General features: G+C 40.9%; 1 protein-coding gene across 1 annotated transcript in view; it reads left to right on the forward strand.

The window, feature by feature from the left end:
- ZNF609 (zinc finger protein 609) overlaps positions 1 to 23,250 on the forward strand; it is a 192,576-nt gene that overhangs the window by 124,451 nt on the left and 44,875 nt on the right.

Raw genomic sequence — 23,250 nt, forward strand, 5'->3', positions numbered from 1 at the left:
GTCTGGTCGTGGTTTGTTTCTTGCCTCTTCTGGGTATATGCCCAGTAGGGGGATTGCTGGGTCGTATGGTAGCTCAATTTCCATCTGTTTTAGATATTGCTAAATTGATTTCCATAATGGCTGTACATACCTACATGTCCACCAGCAGTGGACAAGGGTTCCTGTCTCCCCACAGCCCCTGTAACACTTGTAAATTTATCATTTTTTGAATTGGGTTATCTTTGCGGGTTAAGTGTTATCTCATAGTTGTCTTAATTTTCATTTCTCTTATGACTAATGATCGGGAACATTTTCTTAAATGTTTATTGGCCATTCAGATTTCTGACCTTGCGAAACTTCCATTTAGGTCCTTTGCCCACCTCCTCAGTGGGCAATTCGTTTTTTTCTTTTTGTAAGCTAGCAGAGTACTGTAGATTTTAGTGATAAGGCCTTTGTATGATGTGTCATTGCTAAAGATGTTTTCCCAGTTGGTGGGTTCTCTTATTACTCTCTTGGTGAATTCTTTTGATGTACACAGGTGTTTTATTTTCAGTACAACCCACTTTTCAATTTGTGCCTCCTCTGTGTTTGTATCCTTCCCTATTTCCAACAGCCTATGTCTTCTCTGCGCCAAAGTTCCTAGGTTGGTCCCAATTCCCTCATTGTGGCCCCAATAATTTGGGGTTTTGCCTCAAGGTCTGTGATCCACCTTGAGTTTATTTTTGTGCATGGAGTGAGATAAGGGTCTTGCTTCATTTTTCTGCAGGTAGATACCCATTTTTTCCCCAGCACTACTTGTTGAAAAGGGCATCTGCTTTCCATTTGATATTTTTGGGCCCTTATCAAAGATCAGTTATTTGTATGCTGATGATTTTATTTCTGGGTTTTCAGTTCTTTTCCAGTGGTCTGAGTATCAGTCATTATACCAATACCACACTGTTCTGACAACTGTGGCTGTATAATAGGTGCTAAAGTCAGGTAAAGCAAGCCCTCCCACTGAGTCCTTCTTGAGGAGTTCTCTGCTAATGCTGGGCTTCTTCCTTCTCCATATAAAATTGGTAATCAATATTTCCAATCCTTTTAAGAAAGATGATGGTATTTGTATTGAGAGAGCGTTAAACTTATATAGTGCCTTGGGCAGAACTGACATTTTTACTATATTGAGTCTTCTGATCCAGGAGCATGGTATATTCTTCCATTTGTGGAGGTCACAAATGTGACCTTAGTTTCTTGTAATTCTGTATTCTTGTATTCTGTAGTTTTCCTCATACAAATTTTTGTTTGTTTGTTTGTTTTTATATCCCTAGATATTTCAATTTGTGCTTGGCTATTGTGAAGGGTACTACCTATTTGATCCCCTTTTCTGTGGTCTTGTCCAATTTTTATAACAGTCCTATAGACTTCTGTTTGTTGATTTTGTATCCTGCCATTCTGCCATATTCCTGTATTGCTTCCAGTACTCTCCTTAAGGAGGTTTTGGGATTTTCCATATATAAAATCATATTATCTGCAAATAACGATAGTTTCACCTTTTCCTTCCTCAGGTGAACACTGGTGATGTCTTTTATTTGCCTTGTGTTCTTAGCTAGGACCACCAGTACGATGTTAAGAATGGGGACAATGGACATCCTTGTCTGGTCCCCTTTTTCAGTGGGACTGTTTTAGTCTTTTCTCCATTGACTACCATGTTGGTTGTTGGTTTTTCATATATAGCTTGTATTATCTTGAGGAATTGTCCTTCCATTCCCATCTTTATGAGTGGCTTAAACAGGAATTGGTGTTAGATGTTATTGATATCCTGCCTGTCTTATATAGATAGACATGAAAAAAAAGAAAGGAAACTCTTATTTGTACCAGTGTACATGCTCTGGTCTAGCCAGATTTGTAAGGTAAAATTGAGGTCATGATAGTGGGGGTGGGAGGGAACATTAGACCAGAGCATGTAAGTTGGTACAAATAAGAGCTCGAAACACAGGGAATCCAGTATAGATAACCCTCAGGACCAATAATGAGAGTAGCAATACTAGGAAGGTAAGGCGAAGGTGGGATAGAAAGGGGGAACCAATACAATGATCTACATATAACCCCCTCCCAGGGTGATGAACAAAAGAAAAATGGGTGAAGGGAGACAGCAGTCAGTGTAAGGCATGAAAAAAAATTTTAATAAATTATCAAGGGTTCATGAGGGAGGGGAGGGGGGGAATGAGTTGATAACAAGGGCTCAAGTAGAAAGAAAATGTTTTGAAAATGATGATGACAACATATATACAAATGTGCGTGACACAATGGGTGGATGTATGGATTGTGTATGAGTCCCCAATAAAATGATTTAAGGAAAAAACAAAACAAAAATTAACCTATGAATGAATAATTCCCGGTCTGTCTGATGACCATTGTTAAATTTTTCTGATCAGGATTTATGCAGTTCCAACCCCTGCCGCCCTGCCCCCCCCTGCACGAAGTCTATTTTCAGAATTCTTCAGGGGAAATATGCTGCTCTTGCCTCCCTTAACACCTGGAGTTGCAGCCAACTCCTCCTTCCCACTGGTTGCCTGCCTCATTGCCCAGCCACCCACTCTACATTATGCATCTGTCACTTGGTGCATATTTTATTGGCCTAGGCAACAGGGAAATGTTTACATGGTTTTGTTTCTAGGCATCTACTAAGTAATTTGCTCACTATAGGGTGCTCTGCCCAAGGCTACCATCCAGACTCTGTATGTCATTTGCCCCCGAGATCGAAATCTCTTCGGAAATTTATATATTGGAGAGGGAAAATGGAATAGGAATGCAAAGGGACTTAGGTATTTCAGATCCCTTGGTAACATCTGGTTGCAATCTGATTTCAGCAAATTCTTTTTCTAAAGAATCCAAGTCCTTGTCAAAGTATGTGTGGTTAGGGAGACTGGGCCACTGAGTCCCATCAGGTCTCTGCATCAGTAACCAAGCTTTCAAAGCATACCCACTCTGAGGGGTTTACAGGCCCAGAGGAGCATAGCTAATTATCTCTGATTATCACAAGCTGTCTTGACAGTCTGCCCATGGAAAGGCAGACATTTCATTCTGGTCATTCTAATGAGATTCTATTCCCCTGAATATTTTCTGGTGAATCCGTATTTACTTAAAATCCCACTCAGCAGGCTCTGATATATCACAGCTTTAGAACTCTGTTCTTAGGCCCCTCACTATTAGGCTAGAGTGAAACATAAACTTCCCGAATCATATTGTTGGTGGGCTTTTGTTGTGTGTTTAAGGTCAAAATACACAAAAACCTATCCGGTGGAAGGAAACTAGGCAAGGAGAGTAGAGAAGTTGAGTCTGGGTGTGGGTGCACCATATGCAATACAGAAATCACAAAGAGGCCCTTCTGATTTAAAAATAAAAAATTATTGGCCTATGGCCAAAGGACTGAACAGCCTGTTGGAATGACAAACATCCAGACCAGAACTCTGTTCCACCAAGCAACATTCAGGACCTTTTGCCTCACTATCTTGAAGATAGAAGGCATCAATTTCCTGCTTGTTCCTTGCATCCATCTTTATGATGGTGACTTTCCCTAAGGGCAAGATGCTTTATGTACATGCGAACCTGATTTCAAAAGCATGAGGTTAACCCTTTCATCCTCCTAAGGATAGTGAGTACCTTTTTTCCTTAGGGTACCCTGTTCTCCTTCCCTGCCAGGGGGCTGTTAGCACTGCCTTTTTTTTCTTTCTTTCTTTCTGTAGATCATTTGCTCTGACAGCTCTCTGGTTTTCACTGGAAGCTCTCCAGTTATGCACTCTTAATGTACCCTGTACTTGATTTCACAGCCCTTACCCCAATGCGTAATTTTGTGTGTAATTGTTTGACTATTCTATTCATGTCGATAGCTCCTACTGTTTAGAAAATCTTAAGACCAGGGATTCTGTTTTGTTCTCAGCACGTAGCACTGTGTTTGGCACACGTAACAGAAAAAAGCCCTCAAACTACCAAATCTGTCACTATCCAGTTGATTCCGACTCATGGTGAACCATGTGTGTTTCAAGAATAGGGTTTTCTTGACTGTGGTCTTTAGAGAAGTAGACTGTCAGACCTTTCACAGTGCCACTGGAGGCAGTCTAGTACTTACTTCAAAGCACCATAGGACAGTAATGTTTGTGCCCTCAGAAAATATTTATTTGAATGAAAGCATTGATGTCATTGTTATTTCTGGATCTATATTTTTTAAAATATCATTTTATTGGGGGCTCTTACAGCTCTTATAACAATCAAGTGTACCAAGCACCCTTTTGCATATGTTTCCATCATCATTTTCAAAACATTTTCTTGCTACTTGAGCCCTTGGTATCAGCTCCTCATTTTTTCCCAACCCCTCCCCACCTTGGACCCTTGATAAATTATATATTGTTTTCATATCTTACACCGTCTGCTGTCTCCCTTCAACCATGTTTATGTTGTCGCCTGGGCAGGGGTAGGGGTGTGTGTGTTATACGTCGATCATTGTAATCAGTTTCCCTTTTCTCCCCTTTCTCCCCAACCTTCCTTCTACCTTCATGGTATTGCTACTCCAGTTACTGTTTCTGAGGGATTTTCTGTCCTGGATTCCATATCTTGAATGCTCTTATCTGTACATACTGTGGCCTAGCCGGATTTGTAAGGTAGAACTGGGATCATGATAATCGGGGATGTGGTGGGGTGAGGAAGTATTAAAGAACTAAAGGAATGTATTTCGTCGGTATATACTACAGTGCTGACTTGTCCCTTCCTTGTGACCTTTCTGTGAGGGGATGTCCAGTTGTCTACAGATTTGCTTTGGGTCTCTATTTCAACCCCCCTCATTCACCTCAGTACAGTTGTTTGTTTCGGATCTTCTGATACCTGATCCCATTGACACCATGTAATCACACAGACTGGTGTGTTTCTTCCAAGTGAGTGGATCTATGTTAACATGTTTGAAATTAGAAATCATATAAGAATAATTTCTAAAATTCTGTGCTTGCTTTTATAGTCAGAACAATATTGCTTTCACCAAGTTTGAAGTCACTTTCATCTATTGAAATCTGTAAATTTTTTAGACTTATGCTTCCTATATCAGATTTTCTCCCACTAACCACCTGTGTTTCAAGGCTTATTAGTATCTCTTTTTTATTTATTTTTTTCACCCCCCAGGAAAGCAAACTGTTCTGGAGTGACCTGCTCTACCTTCCTTTGCCTTATGTCCACTCCACTGGGCAGAACGCTCAGGGGTAACAGTCTGAATTGGGATCAGAGTTGATTCGCATTCCTTTTCATCTTCAAGTAACAAAGATTTCCTACGAAGATCATTCTCTACAGACCTATCAGATTTGGTGTACTGAGCGCTGTGAGTGCTTGCCTCTGAGGGGAATGGAAGACTGAGGTCCCTGAAGAACTAAGCCACCTTGCTGGGATAGTGTGGTAGTTAGGGCCTCAATTCTCCCTCGTCCCTCACTTTAGCCCTTGCTTTGGAGGCATTTTTAAATCCTTGCAGATCCCATCTCTTACCTCTTTTGGCTCTTAGCTAGCACTGCAAAGATCCTCCTTGGCTAGGCTCAACCTTGGAACTTCAGCTGTTAGGAAAATCCATGTGCCCCTTTGTCCCACCCAGTAGTTCCTTAGAATATCATTGTTGTTATGTTTATTTGAGTCAATTCTAACTCATAACAACCTCATTTGACAGAATAGAACTCCCCCAAAGGATTATCTTGCCTATGAGGGGGTACCCCCACCCCTAAAAAAACCCACACACACAGAAAAAAGCTCCACTGGGCAGAGATTTCGTAGTACGCCTTTTTCCTGCTTGGGCGAGCATCGAGCAACTCATAGTTAGTGTACCCAATGGCATCACCTGGGAAGGTTCTCTCTGATCACAGTGAATTTTTTAGTGAAGGCAGTTTTGCTCAAACCTCTTTTTTTTGTGATGGCCGATTTTAGAGAACAGAGTGCAACTGTGAAATTTTGTTTCCTTTATAAAAATTTTTTTAAAAAAAAAAAAGAAAGTTTGTTTCCTGCTCAGGAAAAATGCCACAGAAACTGCTGTGATGTTGAACAGGGCTTACAAGACAGTGTTTTGGGAAAAACTCAATGCATGAGTGGTTTTCTCCTTTCAAAAAAGATGAAATGTCAATTGATGACAAACCTCGTTCTGAATGTCCGTCAACTTCCAGAATGGATAAAAATGTCGACTTATAGTGCATTTGAAGCTTGTTCCTTCAGGGTTAGACTGTAAATCAAGCATTCTATTTTAGAGGCCTGAAAATATTGCATAACTGTATTACAAGAAAGGCCTGATTTGTGGAAGAGAGGGAACTGGTTTTGCCATCACTACAATGCACCTGCTCTGGCAGCCATCTCAATGTGCCAGTTTTGGACAAAAAAGAGCATGCCTCTCTCTCTCTCTTTTTTTTAAACATTTTATTGGGGGCTCGTACAACTCATCACAATCCATACATCGATTAAATCAGGCATGTTTGTACATATGTTACCCTCATTCTCTTCTACACATTTTTTTTTAACACATTTACTTTCTATTGAGCCCATGGTACCAGCTCTTTTTTTTCTCCCCCTCCCCACCACTCTCATAACCCCCCGATAGATTGTACATTGTTATAATTTTCATCTCTCACACTGACCGCTGTCTCCCTTCCCCCATGTTTTCTGTTGTTCTTCCCCCTGTAGAGGGGTGTATGGTTATGTGTCGATCATTGCAATCGGCTCCCCCTTTCTCCCTTCCTCTCCTACTCTTCCCCCTACCCTCCTGGTATCACCTTTCCCACTCCTGGATTCTGTGTGTTGTGAGCTCCCATCCCTTTCTATACCTGTGTACATGTTCCAGTCTAGTCTGAACTGGGAAGCAGCACTAGGGTCATGGTAGTGAGGGGTGAGGAAGCCTCAAGGAACCAGAGGAATATAGTGTGTTTCATTGATGCTTTACTGCACCCTGGTGACTCATCCCTCCCTGTGGCCCCTCTGTGGGGAGGTTGTTCCACTGTTACAGATGGGCTTTGGACCTCTGCTCCAGCTGCCCTCGTTCTCAGCAATGTTTTTGTTTGTTATGTGTCTGCTGGGTCTAGATGCTTCTTAGTACAGGGACCCCAGGGCCAAAGAATGTGTTCCTCTCTCACTTCTTCTTTCTTGGTGGCAGTCGTATCCTCCACTTTCTGCTTGCTTGTTTAATCTACTTGTAATTTCTCAGAAGAGATAGACCCTATTCCTATAGATTGCACCGAGCCTCCTTAATACAACTGTCTCTAGACCAGTGGTTCTCAACCTTCCTAATGCCACGACCCTTTAATATAGTTCCTCATGTTGTGGTGTCCCCCCCAACCAGAAAATTTTCGTTGCTATTTCATAACTGTAATTTTGCTACTGTTATTAATCGGATGACTCTTGTAAAAGGGTCGTTAGACCCCCCAAAGGGGTCTCAACCTACAGGTTGAGAACCGCTGCTCTAAACCCTTCTCATTACCCTACTACAGATGAGGATTTATAACACACAGGATTATTACATCAGATCACAGACTGGAGGATATTTACATAGTGCTGAGAAACATGTGGCCCAGCCAAGGTGACACATATTTTGCGGGGGCCAGAATTGAATCTATAACACTTGATATTCAACCTGGGTTTCTGTAGATACTCTTATCTATTCATATTTTGTTGAGAGTTTTTATAACAACTGGATCTTAAATTTTATCTTTGATTACCTCAATTGAAATATTTGTGCCATCTTTCGATTGTTAATTAGACCGTCTATTACATTGAGAGATTCATGTTTAATACTGAATGAACTTTTCATTCAGATAAAACCCAATTTGTGGCTATTATGCTTTTTATTTATTATTGTATGTGTTTGGTAATGTTTTCTGAGGATTTTTGCATCTATGCTTATAAGAAATATTGGCCTGAAATTTTCTTCCACTGTCTATTCAGTTTATGTGTTAGAGTAATGCTGATCTAATACAATGAGTTGAGAAATATAAAAATGCTGTGAGTGAGGTGTCTGACCTCATCTAGCATCACAAGGCAAAAGGAGAGTCAAACTCATTAACTTAGCCGAATCCTGTGAGGCAGAGGTCAGACTACCTCCTCCCTCTATCCTACTTTACCAGTTCTAATATTAACTCTACTTCTTTGCTGGGTTCAGTAATTTTTTGCAAGGGCCTCACTTAGTTATTCTTTCAAGTTTTTACAGTTACAATTAGCTCTGTTAACCATCGCTCACAACTGAATCATATAATCATATCAACCATTTCCAAACCTTCTCTTATGGAGATCCATCAGTAAGAGGAAAATGCATGGTTCCACCCACTCATTTGGTGGGTATTACAAAGACTATGGCTAGAAGATCCATGTCAAGTAAATCACTGCACCACTAAAAATGTTTCTAAATGTGGCCATGCATGCTATCACTCAGGGGGCTCCTTATAGACTCAGCTTGGTTCTTTTAAGTACTAGGTAAAATTCCCCATTGAAACCATCTGTGTTAGTCTGGGTACTTTGGAGAAACAAATCCACAGCAACTCATGTATAAGAGAGTTTTATATAAAGGTTAAGTGCACATCAAGAAAACATCCCAACTCAGTGCTGCCCAAGCCCACACGTCTAATGTTAACCCGTTAACCCATATGTCCAACACCAATCCACAAAGTCCTCCTCCATCTCACAAAACAGACGCAATGATGCTCACTGCAGGAGGAAAGCCGAGTCAGTGAATGTGTAAGCATCTCAGCACTGGCAGGGGTCTCCACAACGGGTGCTCCAGCACCCAAGGCTGCATCAGGGTAGATACTTGTGGCTTCTCCTCAGGGATGCCTTGCAGGAAGTCAGCCATGCAAGCTGAACCAGGGAACTGCTAAGGCAGCTACACCCTGGTGTGACCATCAGAAAGTAAGAGAACCGAGAACTAGAAAGGTGAGGCTCACTGAGCCATTTATCCCTCCGGCCTTCAATTAACCCCACATGTGTTGATCGGCCAGGTTGGCACAATAAATTAACTTACCATCTGATATGGATTTTTTTTCTTTTTCGAAGCATTTGAACTATGAATTCAATTTCTTTCATAACTATAGAACTAATCAGTTTCTTCTTTCCATCTTGAATAAGTTTTGTTTTAAATGAGATGGTTCATTTCATGTAAGTTATCAAATGTATGCGGGAATGATGAGGGCAACAAATGTATAGATGTGCTCTACACAATTGATCTATGTATTGTGATGAATTTTATGAGCCCCAATAAATTGATTTAAAAAAAATGTATGCACAAAGATTGTTTGTAGTATCCTTTTATTATTATTTTAACATATTTGAGATGTTAAGTAATAATATTCCCTTACCGGAGGCCCTGAGTGGTATAAGTGGTTAAGCATGTGGCTATTAACCAAAAGGTTAGCACTTCAAACCCACCCATAAGCACCTTTGGAGGAACATCTGGCTGCCAGTGTCTAAAAGGGCACATCTGTGACCACCCTGTGTGTGGAGTGAGCTTCTGCTCTGCAACACATTGGGTTGTCACAAATTAGAATCAACTCCCCGGTAACAGACTTGGGTTTTTTATTTTTGTCCCTCTTTTATTTTTGAAGGAGCCCTGGTAACATAGTGGTTATGCATTGGACTGCCAATTGCAAGGTCAGTAGTTCAAAATCACCAGCTGCTCCACAGGAAAAAGATGAGGCCTTCTACTCTTGAAACCCACCGGGGGTCAGTTCTATCTTTTCCTATAGAGTCACTATGAGCACAATCTACTCAATGGCAATAAATGAGTTTATTCCTGATATCAATAGTTTTTGTCTCTCCCTCTCCTCCTTTTTCCCCTCTATCCCTCCCTCTTTCTAAATTACTCTTGCTAAAAAGTTATCAGTTTTATTGATATTTCCACCAAAAGAACCAGGTTTTAGCTTTATTTCATTTTCTATTTTTAATTGCATTGAGTTCTACTGTGTTCTGCTTGCTTAGGGTTTATTATACTCTTGTGATTGTTGTTTCTTCTTAAAAGAAAGGCATAGATTATTGACTTGAGACCTTTTTATTTTACAAAATAAGCATTTAAGTTAATATGATTAATTCTAAACATTGCCTTCCTGCATCCCACAAGTTTTGATATTATATTCCATTTTTTGTCCAGTTCAAAATATTTTCGAATTTCCTTGGAAATTAAATTAGCACACTTTTTAATAATTCATGAATCAAACCATGGATTATTTATAAATGTATTCTTTTAAGTCCCAAGTGCTTGGAAATTTCCGTACTATCCTTTTTTTTTTTTTTTTAATACTGCCCTACTTTTTTAATTAAATACTTTTATTGGGTGCTCTTACATCTCTTATCACAATTCATACATTCATCTATTGTATCAAGCACATTTGCACTATGCTGCCATCATCATTTTCAAAGCATTCTCTTCCCACTTGAGCCTCTGATATCAGCTCTCCACTTCTTCCCCGCCCCCTCACGGACCCTTTATAAGTTATAAATCATTATTTTCATATTTTACATGGTCATCCGTCGCCCCTCACCCACATTTCCATTGTTTGCTCCCTTCCTACTCTCTTTCTATAATTGATTTCCAATTTAATTCCATTATGGCCAGAGATCTTGACTTTGTATGATTTTAGTTGCTTTACATTCCTTGAGGCTTGTTTTATGAACTTGAATGTGGTGAATATTCAGTAAGCATGAGAAAAATGTATTTTCAGCTGTTGTTGGGTAGTGTTTTATGAATGCCACTTAAATCTTGTTGGTTATGGTGTTGCTAAATTCTTCTGTATCATTGCTTTTCTGTCTACTAGTTAGTTGTCAGTTACTTGGCAGAAGAGTATTGAAAGTTTCTCAAAATGTGAATATATTTCTCAAGTTTTTATTTTACATATTTTAAAGTTGTACTTGTTAGATGGATGCACACTTACTACTGTTACATCTCAATAAATTGGCCCTTTTATCATTATGTACTGTATTAATATAGCCATACTAGCTTTCTTTGAATTGTTTGTGTTATATCCTTTTCCTTTTTTACTTTTAATATTCTTACATAATTTATATTCAAAATAAATTTGTTATAGACAGAAATTAATTAGATCATTTTTATTTACTCTGACAGTTTGTGTTTAGACCATTTACATTTAATGTGATTATATGCTTGGATTTATGACTTCGTTTTGTTGTTTGTACCTCTGTCTTTCATTCTTCTGTTTTCCCTTTCTGCTGTTCCTTTGGGTTATTTGGACATTTCAAATATCTCACTTTAATTTACCTATTGTGTTTTATGCTTTTGTTAAGGCATTTTTCATGGGTGCTCTGTTGGTAGTGCCAATGAGTGTATATACAATAAAGCAAAACACTGTTCGGCCCTCCACCATCCTCACAATTAGTGTTATGTATGAGCCCCCTTGTTGAGAGGCTTCCTCTTTTTTGATGACCTACTGTGTTACTCTAGGTTGACCAGAGAAACAAATCCCGAGACACTCGTATGTAAAAGAGAACTTTATACCAAAGAGTAATTGTACATTTAAAAAAACTCAGCCCAGTCCAAATTAAGTACATAAATCTAATATTAGCTCATATGTTCATTACCAGTCTGTAAATTCTTCTTCAGACTCATGCAGCACATGCAATGATGCCGAATGCAGGAAGAAAGATCACAGGCCCGTGGGTGGAAAGGCTTGTGGATCCAGTGGTGGTGGAAGCATCTTAGTGCTGGCATGGGAATTCATGTGGCTCCTCCAGCCTCAGGGCTCTAGCTCCATCAGCATAGCACATCTGGCTTGTCAGCAGGAAGATGAAGCAGATAGTGTCAGAATATCTGGCCTCCAGTGGACTGTTTATCTCTGTGGCACCTCCAAATGATGTCATCAAGCTGATTGACAGGCTAGACTCTACCTCTTCTCAAGTTCACAGGAGATTATATAACTGCCACACCTACTTTACAAAGCATCATGTCCTTTTCCAGGGACTGGTGTCTCTTAATAACATGGCTCTTCTTGGTGGAGCTTTCATAGCATGCATTCTTCCTGCTAGGCGAGCATTGAGCAACTAACTCACTCTCAGTGTACCTAGTAGCATCACCTGGGAAATTTCTCTCTGGTCACAGTGATTGGTTTCATAAAAGCAGATTCACTCCAACCTCATTTTTTTGTGATGGCTGATTTAAGGGAACAACGTGTGACTATGAAATTTTTTCTACTTGGAAAAATACCTTATAAAAATAATTCTTTGGGAAAAACTCAAGTGTATGCATGGTTTTCTTGTTTCAAAAAAGGTGAAATGTTGATGGGGGGCAATCCTCATTCTGGACATCCATCAACTTCCTGAATGGACGAAAATGTTGACAAATTCATGCACTTAAGCTCGAAGACCAACAACGGATCATACTGTTGAAGAGTTGGGGAAGTTATCTGGACTATCCTGGAGCTCGGTTCAGCGAATTTTAGTGGGAGATTTGGAAATGAGAGGGGTCACTGTGAAATTAGTGCCTCGAGTTCTGATTGACCAGGAAAAAGCATCAACTGGAAACATGCCATGCTTTGAAAGAGCAGCTCCGAAGTGAAACAGACTTTCCCCCCAATACTGGTGATGAGACATGGTGCTATTCTTATGACCCCAAAAGCAGACATCAGTCAAGCCAGTGGAAGATCCCAACATCACCTCGCCCAATTAAAGCTTGTCAAATGAAATAAAAAATCAAGACAGTGCTCATTTATTTTTGTGTTTTGCTCATTAGTTTTTTGATGTGAGGGTGTTAGTGCATTGGAGTTCATTCCACCAGGTCAGACCTTTAATCACGCATTCTATTTAGAGGTTCTGAACAGTGTGTGGCCAAAAAAGGACTAATTTATGGTAGACGGGACTGCTTTTGCCACCAGGGCAACGCACCTTCTCAGTGCGCCAGTGTTTGGCCTTGTTCTGTGCAACTTCTTTTTGTTCCTGCGAATGCAGAGGGGCATGAAGGGACAGCAATTTGATGAGGTAGAAGAGATGAAGAAAAAAATGAGGGAGGTGCTTTCAGCTGTCCAAACAGATGAGTTTGAAAAATGTTTCTAAGAATGGAATTGCAGATTTGACAAATGTATTAGTGTAATGGAGAGTACCTTGAAGGTGAAAAGCTTGTTTTTACAAAAAGAAATTAATTCATTGCTTTGAAAATAAAATCCGACCAAGAGCTTAAGTAGAGAGTGTTTTGAAAATGATGATGGCAACTTATGTACAAATGTGCTTGACACAATGGATGTGTGTATGGATTCTGATAAGAGCTGTAAGAGCCCCCAATAAAATGATTTTTAAAAAGAAAAACAAAAAAATAGAGGTTTTGAAAGTCTCACCATCCTCACTTCTAAGGAGTCCTCTTCTTCCATTACAGTCCTTGTGGTGCTATTGGGTAAGCATTGGACTGCTAACGACAAGGTTGGCCATTCAAACTGATGAGCCACACCTAGGGAGAAAGATGAGGCTATCTGTTTCCATAAAGATTCATGGCCTCGGAAGACCTATATATATGGAAGGCTGTTATGAGGTGGAATCAGTTTAATTGCTGTGAGTGGTTGCCCTAGGGATTCTACTATGTATTTAACTTTGCATAGCCAACTTAAAATTAGTGTTTTCCACTTCGAGTGGAGTGTAAATTCCTTTACTCTCCCTTCATCATGTTGTGTCTTGTAAACCATAGCTCATTGCCTTTTTTTGGTATGGCCTATGAACTAAAATATTTATGAGGTGAAAATTATGTGAAATTTCTATTTCATTCTCCATAGATAAAACTTCTTGGAAACACAGTCATGCTCATTTGTTTACATATTTGGGGCATTGTTGCACTTTTAAATGGTAAAGTGAAGTAGTTGTTTCCCCTCCCCCCCCCTTTTCCTTTTTTAAAAATAAATCATTTTATTTGGGGCTCTTACAGCTCTTATAACAATCCATACATCAATTGTATCAAGCACATTTGTGTATATGTTGCCATCATCATTCTCAAAAGATTTTCTTTCTACTTGAGCCCTTGGTATTAGCTCCTCTTTTTTCCATAGGGCCCCCGCCCCCACACCCTTTCACCCAAAGTAGTTGTTTCTATGTGGTCTTTGAAAAATTATGCCAACCTCTGGTCTTACATATTACATCTGCATGTAGGGAAAACCCCTCAGGTGGTTCCATAATTTTCTTTCCAATGGCCAGACATACTTAACTCAAGAAGTAGTTTGTTTATTTACCCTGATACTTAATATTGCTTTTGCTCTTCCATATCCCTGATGCTCTGAGTTTGTCTTATTGTTTGAAGAATCTCCTTTAGTAATTCTTTAAGAGAAAGTCTATTGGCTGTGAATTCTCTGAGAAGGTCTTTATTTCATCTTAATTCTTGAAGAATATTTTTGCTGACTACCAATAGCTGGGGTCACAGTTCTTCTCTTTAAGCATTTAAAAATGTTTCTTCACTTTTAGTCCCATGATGTTTTATGAGAACTATACAGCCATTTGCCTTGTTCCTCTATATGTGAACGTCTTATGTGCCTGGTTGCTTTCAAAGGTTGTTGTTGTTGCTGCTTTCCACAATTTGATTATAAAAGGAACCTACCATGGAGTTCTTTGGGTTTATCCAGTTTGAGGCTTATTTGGCTTTGTGAATCTGTAAGTTTGTGTGCCAAATTTCAGGAGTTTCCCGTCATTGTTTCCTTTTTTAAAAAAACCAGTTTTATTGGCACATAATTTACATATCATACAATTCAATAGTTCAATTGTTCAATCATATCAAGAAAACTTATGTAATTGTTACTATATCAACTTTAGAACACCCCCAAATGGTTAAATCACCATTAAAATGAGTTGTACAATCAGTCAATTCTAGTGCTCCCTCCCTTGTATGTGAGAGAAAATCTTCCCACCTTCATTTTGAAGTCCTGAAATCCCCTTTCCCTCCCTGTCACCCACTCCCCACCCCTACATCCCCTACTAACCCTTATATCAGTTTTTATCATTGTGCATCCATTCCTCCTGTGCATCACAAACTGGGAAACCGAACAGAATCAATAAAAGCGTAATTGAAATAAGGTGGTAAGGATAAAATAATAATGGTATAAAGACAAAAATACAAATAATGAGTAAGACCAAAAAGAGCCCCATCAACATTCAAAAAGGCAGGGAAGAAATTGCTGTCATGGAACAAGTAAGAGATACTTGCACCCAAAACCAACTCAGGCAGATCTGTATGGAGGTCATAGCCAAGTGTTAAGTTCAGTTCAGCATATTAGAGAGTGAAATGGTTTCTGCCTGGTAGTAAGGCTGGTCGAGACTCTTGCCTGTGGCTAGAGTGTATCTTCTAGTGGTTCAGTCTGGGTGTTAATTTTAGCTCTGATACTTTTCCATTAACCATATTAGAATTTTGTAATTTCCATTTTTGAATCTCACAAGCTAGTGTGCTAGTCATTTTTTCTTCAGACATTTTTTTCTTCACCTTATTTGCCTGTCTAGGACAGCGATGATGTAACTACTAGACCAGTTTTCTTTGTCTCTACCTAGGATTTGTTTAGCCTGGCTTTCTTTCCCCAGAACATTAGAACAAAAGAAAATGTAGTACGCAGTCCAAGGCCACGTTTCTGAAGCTGAAGTGAGTGAAACGCCCTTCTAGATCAGGGCACGATGACCTCTAAACTAAGCTTGTTCATTTCGTCCAAAGCTGCATTCTTAAAAAAATTTTTTTAATATTATTTTTTAAAATTAATAAATCATTTTATTGGGGGCTCTTACAGATCTTATAGCAATCCAGACATCCATTTTATCAAACACATTTGTACATTTGGTGCCACCATCATTTTCAAAATATTTTCTTTCTGCTTCCGCACTTGGTATCAGCTCCTCTTTGTCCCCTTCCCTCCCCTGCCCTCCACCCTTATGGTGTCTTGATATATTATAATTTATTTCGTATCTTACACCATCCACTGTCGCCGTTTGCCCTTGTTTCTGTTGTATGTCGTATGTTGTATGTCGATTATTGCGATCATTTCCCCTTTCTCCCCCCATGCAATCGGTTCTCCCTTCCCCTGCCTTCATGTTATTGCTATTCTCATTATTGGTCCTGAGGGTTTTTGTTTTGTTTGTTTTTTAAATCATTTTACTGGGGGCTCATACAGTTCATCACAATCCATACATCCGTCCATTATGCCAAGCACATTTGTACATATGTTGCCCTCATCATTCTCAAAACATTTGTTTTCTACTAGAGCCCTTGGGATCAGCTCCTCATTTTGCCCCTCCCTCCCTGCTCCACTCTCCCTCATGAGCCCTTGATAATTTATAAATTATTATTATTTTGTCATATCTTACACTGTTTGATGTCTTCCTTCACCCACATTTTTGTTCGTCCCCCAGGGAGGAGGTTATATGTAGATCCTTGTAATTGGGTCCCCCTTTCTACCCTACCTTCCCTCCACCTTCCCAGTATTGCCACTCTCACCACTGGTCCTGAAGAGATCATCTCCCCTGGATTCCCTGTGTTTCTAGTTCCCATGTGTACCAGTGTACATCCTCTGGTCTAGCCGGATTTGTAAGGTAGAATTGGGATCATGATAGTGAAGGGGAGGAAGCAATTAAGAACTAGAGGAAAGTTGTATGTTTCATTGATGCTGCACTGCATCCTGACTGGCTCGTCTCCTCCCCAAGACCCTTCTGTAAGGGGATGTTCAGTTGCCTACAGATGAGCTTTGGGTCCCCAATCCTTACTTACCCTGTTCACAATGATAGGATTTTTTGTTCTTTTATGCCTGATCCCTGATCCCTTTGACACCTCATGATCACACAGGCTGGTGTTCCATGTGGCCTTTGTTGCTTCTGAGCTAGATGGCTGCTTGTTTACCTTCAAGCCTTTAAGACCCCAGATGCTATTTCCTTTGATAGCTGGGCACCATCAGCTTTCTTCACCACATTTGCTTATGTACCCGCTTTGTCTTTGGCGATTGTGTCGGGAAAGTCAGCATCATGGAATGCCAGTTTAATAGAACAAAGTGTTCTTGCGTTGAGAGAATACTTGAGTGGAGGCCCAATGTCCATCTGCTACCTTAATACTAAATCTATAAATATATGCACATAGATCTATTTCCCCATCATCATCTATAAATAGATTTACATATGTACATGCCTGTATTAGACCTCTATAAATGCCCTTTGCCTCCTAGCTCTTTCCTCTATTTCCTTTTATTTTCCTCTTTTCCCACTATCATGCTCAGGCATCATTTGAGTTTCAGTAATTTCTCTTGGTTACATTGCCCATGAACAATCCCTACCAGGCCTCTTACACCCTCCTTGCCACTAATTTTGGATCACTTGTTCCCTTGTCCCTGCGTTGGTTACAACACCACTTCCTTTCCCCCACCTCCTCCTCTTCTCCCATGTTCCCCGGAACCATTGGTCCCATTGTTTTCTCCTCCAGATTATCCAGCTTATTTTATCTAGATAGACCTGCAGAGGTAATAATATGCACAAAAAACAAGGCAGAGCAAAACAAAGCAACAACAAAAAATCAAAACAACAACAAAAACCCACAACCAAAAATAAGCCTGTAAATAGTTCAAGGTCTGTTTGTTGACCTTTAGGAGTGTTTCCCAGTTGAGTCTGATGGGGTGCCGTGCCTGGGCCCCAAAGTCTATTTTGGGTACTCCCTCAGGACTTCCTGATTCTGCTCCCCTTGCTGTTTTGTTTGCACGCCCTTAATGTTTTGCCTTGGTGTGGTGTGGTGGGGTCAGATCGTGCTCAATTCCCACACTGTGTCTCCAGTGTTGTCGCCTGTAGGTCTATGGGTCAGTGAGGGATGTCATGTCTTGTAGTGGGGTCGGACATATGGTCCTTTCTGTGCTTTGACTGCTCTGAGCAGGGATATCGCCCTCAAGGCTTGGTGGGTCAGGATGTGCTCCATTCTCTCTTCCTCTCCCTCAGTTTGCTCCTGTGTGCTCTAATCAGACATGTCCCTGAGCTGTAACTTCAGTGCTGTCTTCTGAAGTAAATTCTTCTGGGAGCAGGAGTGGCTGTCCACCTAGTTCAGATTGGTGTTGGCCCCTCAGACCTCTCTACTAAAGCTGCATTCTAATATAATGTTTTGCTCATGTTAAAAGTTTACTTGTATACATGTGCAAGCAGATGATGGAAGTCTGGGCATTCCTGCTTCCACCTTAAGCTGTACATTTTACCCCCGCCACCAAGGGCACGAGGAGTGTTTGCGAGAACTGTTTGAAAGAATGATGTGCCTTGAAGGCACAATAATATCTCTGAACTAGATATTAATATCTCAGAACTAGAGTTAGGCTAGTTGGGTTCTAGAATAGAACTCACCATCTGCTTCTCCAGAGACAGATGAGGCTATAGGCTCATGTAAAAAGGTTTCCAGTCTCAAAAATGCAATTTATTGTTGTTAAGAGCCAGAATCAACATGTTGGCAGTGGGTTTGGATTGGTCATATATTCAAATCTTGACACCCAAAGGAAATCCAGTGGGATTGAGGCACTAAATTTTTAATTTCATTTCTATTTAAATAGCTACATGTGGTTAGTGGCTTATGGTACTGAACAGCGCATAGGCAGAGTGATTATTAGAGTTCCTTTTCTTTCTGCAGTGTGCATGTATACACAGTCTGAGGTAGAAAGAAGATTACTTGTGTGGGAGGCTGGAGTGGGGAGCAAGCAGCTGACATCTACCGGTAGGTAGTCCTAGTGTGACTGATGTGTACTCTGATCCCTGTTGCCCAGGAGAACATTTGGCCCTGTTTCAGACTCTGTGGTTGAGCCCTGTGCTTTGGTCTGCGGGTTGCAGTTTTCTTATTATCAGAGTAATAGGCAGTGGTTTTGCTTAGCAGGAAGTTAGTTTGCCTATGGTCTCTCTGCTGAGAACCTGCCCTGGCAGCTCTTCATCTTCATCTGTTGGCAGATCCCTTCTGTGGCTCTTTGTATCTTTCTCACTAAAACGAAGGTGAGTTAGTCTTGGTAGACTAGAGAAACAAATCCACAGAAACTCATGTATATGAGGGAATTTTATATAAAGGGTAAGTGTACCTTAAGAAAGCATCCCAACCCAGTGCTGTCCAAGCCTATAAGTTCAACATTAGCCCATATGTCCAAAACTGATCTACAAAGTCCTACTCAATCTCACAAAACACACGCAGTGATGCCGACTGCAGGAGGAAAGCCGAATCAGTGAGCGTTTAAGCTTCTCAGCGCTGGCAGGGGTCTCCACATGGCTGCTCCAGCACCCAGGGCTGCATCAGGGTAGGTCCATGTGGCTTCTCCTCAGGGATGTCTTGCAGGAAGTGAGCCTTGCCAGCTGAAGCAGGGAACTGGCTAAGGCAGCTGAACCCTGGTCCTACTGTAAGAAAGCAAGAGACCCGAGAATAAGAAAGGCAAGGCTCACCAAGCCATTTCTCTCTCCGCCCTTCAATTAATCTCACATGTGTTTATTGGCCAGGTTGGCACAATAAACCTCAACTATCTCAGAAGGGGATGCCCATTCATCTGTTTTCATGGAATTGACAACCTTGGTCATTATCCTTGGTTTATTCTGTGTGATTTTGATGTAGAAAAATATGTCTATGAGCTATGAAATAGCTAATTCAGATATTTGTATTGGAAAAAATAAGATGGTACTTCCAAAACCCAAAGAAACTAAACTCACCGCCATGCAGTTGATGCCAACTCATAGCAACTAGATTTTATTTCTTGACTTTAATTAATACCCCTCTGTCCCAGTCTTACCCGAGGCAGAGCTCACCTGGAGAGATGGATGGTATACAGTGATTGAGCTTTCTGTACTGCTTAACCAATTGCACACCAGCCTGACTCTCACAGAAACAGCTCTACCAGTAGCACAGTCATACAATGCTTAGCAGCCATTGTCTGGCACCACAAATTTTCATAGCAACAGACAGCCACATGGCAACAGCAGCCACACAAAGAAAACATTAGGGAAATCAATACCTACTTTCTCCCACCCTTCCCCCACCCCAAATAACAGCCAACACATTCTTCCCACCTAGCAGCTTACCCCCAGGGGATGCTTTAGGGCCATTATGTGTTTATATGCCCTTGTGGATTATGCTGTCAGTCCATTGATACATATTTAAATCCTGAAACCCTAAAAAATTTTGGGTGCAGGCTTTTTTTTTCTTTTCCATTTTGCAAAATGAACTGATCTCCAAGAGAGAAAGGGTTTTTGTTGTTGTTGTTGTTGTTGTTGTTTTTAAAGCGCTCATCCACTTCTTTTCTCTCTCCTCAGCCAGGCAGGGGTCAGATAGGTTAGGTTGCTGCAAATGAGACTCCCTTGACATTTCAGTAGTAAAATCCTCAGGTTGGGGATTTTACAGACATACTATGTTATTGATGCTATTCTTTAACAAATAATTTCATTCCTAATGCTTATCTCTGGACCCAGGTGAGTGATCACTAGACAGTAAATATCGTTCTAGTAAATGCTGGGGCTAAACACTAGCTGAGATTAAATTTAGCTTTAGGAAGTGTGAATCCAAAGGAAAAGGTCCCGCTGGAGAGTAAAGTGTTTCCTTGCCTGGGCGAGACAATCCTTTAATTGTTCTGGGCTTTTAGTTTCCTCATTTGCCAAGGGGGAGGCTGGGCTGCATGATCTCTGTGATCCCTTGCATCTCTGATATTTTTGTAAAGATTATGTAATCATTTGTGTAGGGCAGAAAAGGGACCTGTCTCTGTTAGTCATTGTTTGTGGCAAGATCTGCTGGAAGATGTTGAACTCTCTGGTCTCAGTGCTTACACTGCTAAGAACAGGTCCTGGCCTTGCCCTGATTGATGAAGCTCCTACAACAATGATGGGCTGAAGCTATTAGCAACTAGCCTTTTCTCTCACTGCAGCAATAGTTTCAGTTTCAGTGCAGGCAGAGCTTTGGTCCCAGGTTGCTGCTACGTCTGCCTCTGCTGCTGCCAGTCCCCACCTCTTAATGTACCAGTGAGGAATCTCTCTGCCTTTTCCCTCTCCTCTCCCAGCCACACCTTCTATGAAAGAAGGGGCTGTTTGCCACCCCTTCTGATACCTCATTATCCCTTTTCCCTCAGGCTTTACAGAACAAAGAAATCATAGGGCATCAACTTTATAATTTAGGCAGCTGGAGATAATTTCCCTAGGATTGGGTGGGTGGATAACTGATTCCTCCTGGCATGAGGCAGCATTGCTAAATGGCCTCATATTTTGTCTGCAAGGCTTAAGCTTTGTTGGGCTTCTTTGTATTTGTGTTAAATTATAGTGGCAAACCTGGCCCATGTGCTTTCAGCCGAGTAGGGGTTAGGAAAACCATGGAAAGGGTGTCATTTATAGGCCTTGCTAATTGCTCAAGGAATTTTTGTTTAATCCACTATCCCTTTGCTTACCCTGCCAGATCTGTCCTTCCTTTTAGTTGGTTCCTTTACAGCCTTCTCCATAGCACCAACCTGTGTGACAAAAAGATTGTACTCTACTTTAGGGTGTTCCAAAATAAAAAAAAAAATTCTAAAAGACTACTAGCAAGTCCTCTGGAAAAAGATAAGACTGGCTGCTCCTGTAAATATTTACAGTCTCAGAAACCTTAAAATGCAGCTCTGTTTGGTCCTGTAGAGACCCTGTGAGTTGGCATCTACTTGATGGCAGTAGGTTTGGGTTATTATTGAACTTCTACCCCATTGTGGAGTCAATACTGACTCATGGGGACTCCATGTGTTTCAGAGTAGGACTGCATGGCATCGGATTTTCAATGGCTCTGACCTTAGGAACGTCAGTCTCTGCAGGCCTTTCTTCTACAGCCCCACATAGATGGCTTTGAACTGCCAACCGTACAGTTTGTAGTTGAGAACTGGTTCCAGGTCTACCATTAGAAGTTTTAGAGTAGTTATTGTAACTTGGAGAGAAGAAAGAAGTCTAGAACTCTGCCTAATAAAGAGAGGCATTAGTTCCCAAAGCTAGCCTTAGCAGAAGAGCATCCAACCCTTAGCCCAGTTGTCACTGAGCTTCTCTCTCTGCATTACATAGTTCCCCTTCCTCAGCACTGAGAGCTCCAGTGTAGTGTAGGGGTCCTCAAACTTTTTAAACAGGGGGCCAGTTCACTGTCCCTCAGACCCGTTGAAGGGCCAGACTATAGTTTTAAAAAAAACTATGAACAAATTCCTATGCACACTGCACATATCTTATTTTGAAGTAAAAAAAACAGGGCAAAAACACCCGGCCGGCTGGATCTGCGGGCCATAGTTTGAGGACGCCTGGACTATAGTCAGTCTGGTGTCAAACCCTGAAAGTGCCAAGTAGGACTACCAGAAAGAAAATGAGGCTTCGGCAGTTGACTTAATCAGTCAGCCTCTGATGGTAGAAGTGTCTCACATAGGTCATCTCCTGGCTATGTTTTTATCCTGCTTCTTCCTGTGAGATCAGCAGCAGTAAGCTCTATGGGTGACTCCATCTTAACCCCAAGCAAGTGTTTCCCAAAGCTGTCCCACTAGATGGTTCCACCCCCCTCGTTCCCCATGGATTCCAGACAAGGACTCCAACTGACAACTAGGAGTGTGATGACCTCTGTTTAGCCACTTCCCCTGGCCATGAGTACAGTATGTGGTTCCCTCAGCAAGAAGAAAAGAGAGGATGTGTGATTTAAGGGTGTGGTGAATTAGCCTTTGTTGCATATACACAGTTTCCATGGCTGTGGAACTTGTAGATGGGAAGAGGAACTAACTGATCTTTAGCAATCCTTTCCAGCCTCCTCCTGCCACCCCTGCCCCAAGACTTGGGTGCAGAGTGGTTTATATTTAGTAGCTGTAAGATGGCCTTACTTCTTCTCCACTCTATGCCAGTTCTTTTCCTGCTTACACTCTGAGATGTAGCAGATCTACCTAACCACTCCCAACATTGATGCTTCATAATGGTTTCACCTGGCTCTCTATTTATAATTGAAACGCTTTACAGAGAAAATACCATGATCATGCTCTGGTTAATGGATGTTACCTTTCATGCTTTCTTTGGGCCATTCAGCCCCAGAAGATCCCAGAAATATAAGGATTTAGGATTTCTGTTTGCTATCAATCTCAGATTAGCCAGCCTCTAGCAATGTTCTGCTACTAGTTCTTTTTGCAAGGTCACACAGCAGTAAAAGCTTTATGTATGACTTCATATTTTATTTATATATTTATCAACATCATTTTAGAGCTTACAGCTCTTATAACAATCCATACATCAATTGTATCAAGCACATTTGTACATATGTTGTCATCATCATTTCCAAAACATTTTCTTTCTACCTAAGGCCTTGGTATCAGCTCCTCATTGTCCCCCCCC

The sequence above is a fragment of the Echinops telfairi genome, unplaced genomic scaffold (assembly GCF_000313985.2).
Source record: "Echinops telfairi isolate 266 unplaced genomic scaffold, ASM31398v2 ScPeMD7_4048;HRSCAF=4782, whole genome shotgun sequence".
Lineage (NCBI taxonomy): Eukaryota > Metazoa > Chordata > Mammalia > Afrosoricida > Tenrecidae > Echinops > Echinops telfairi.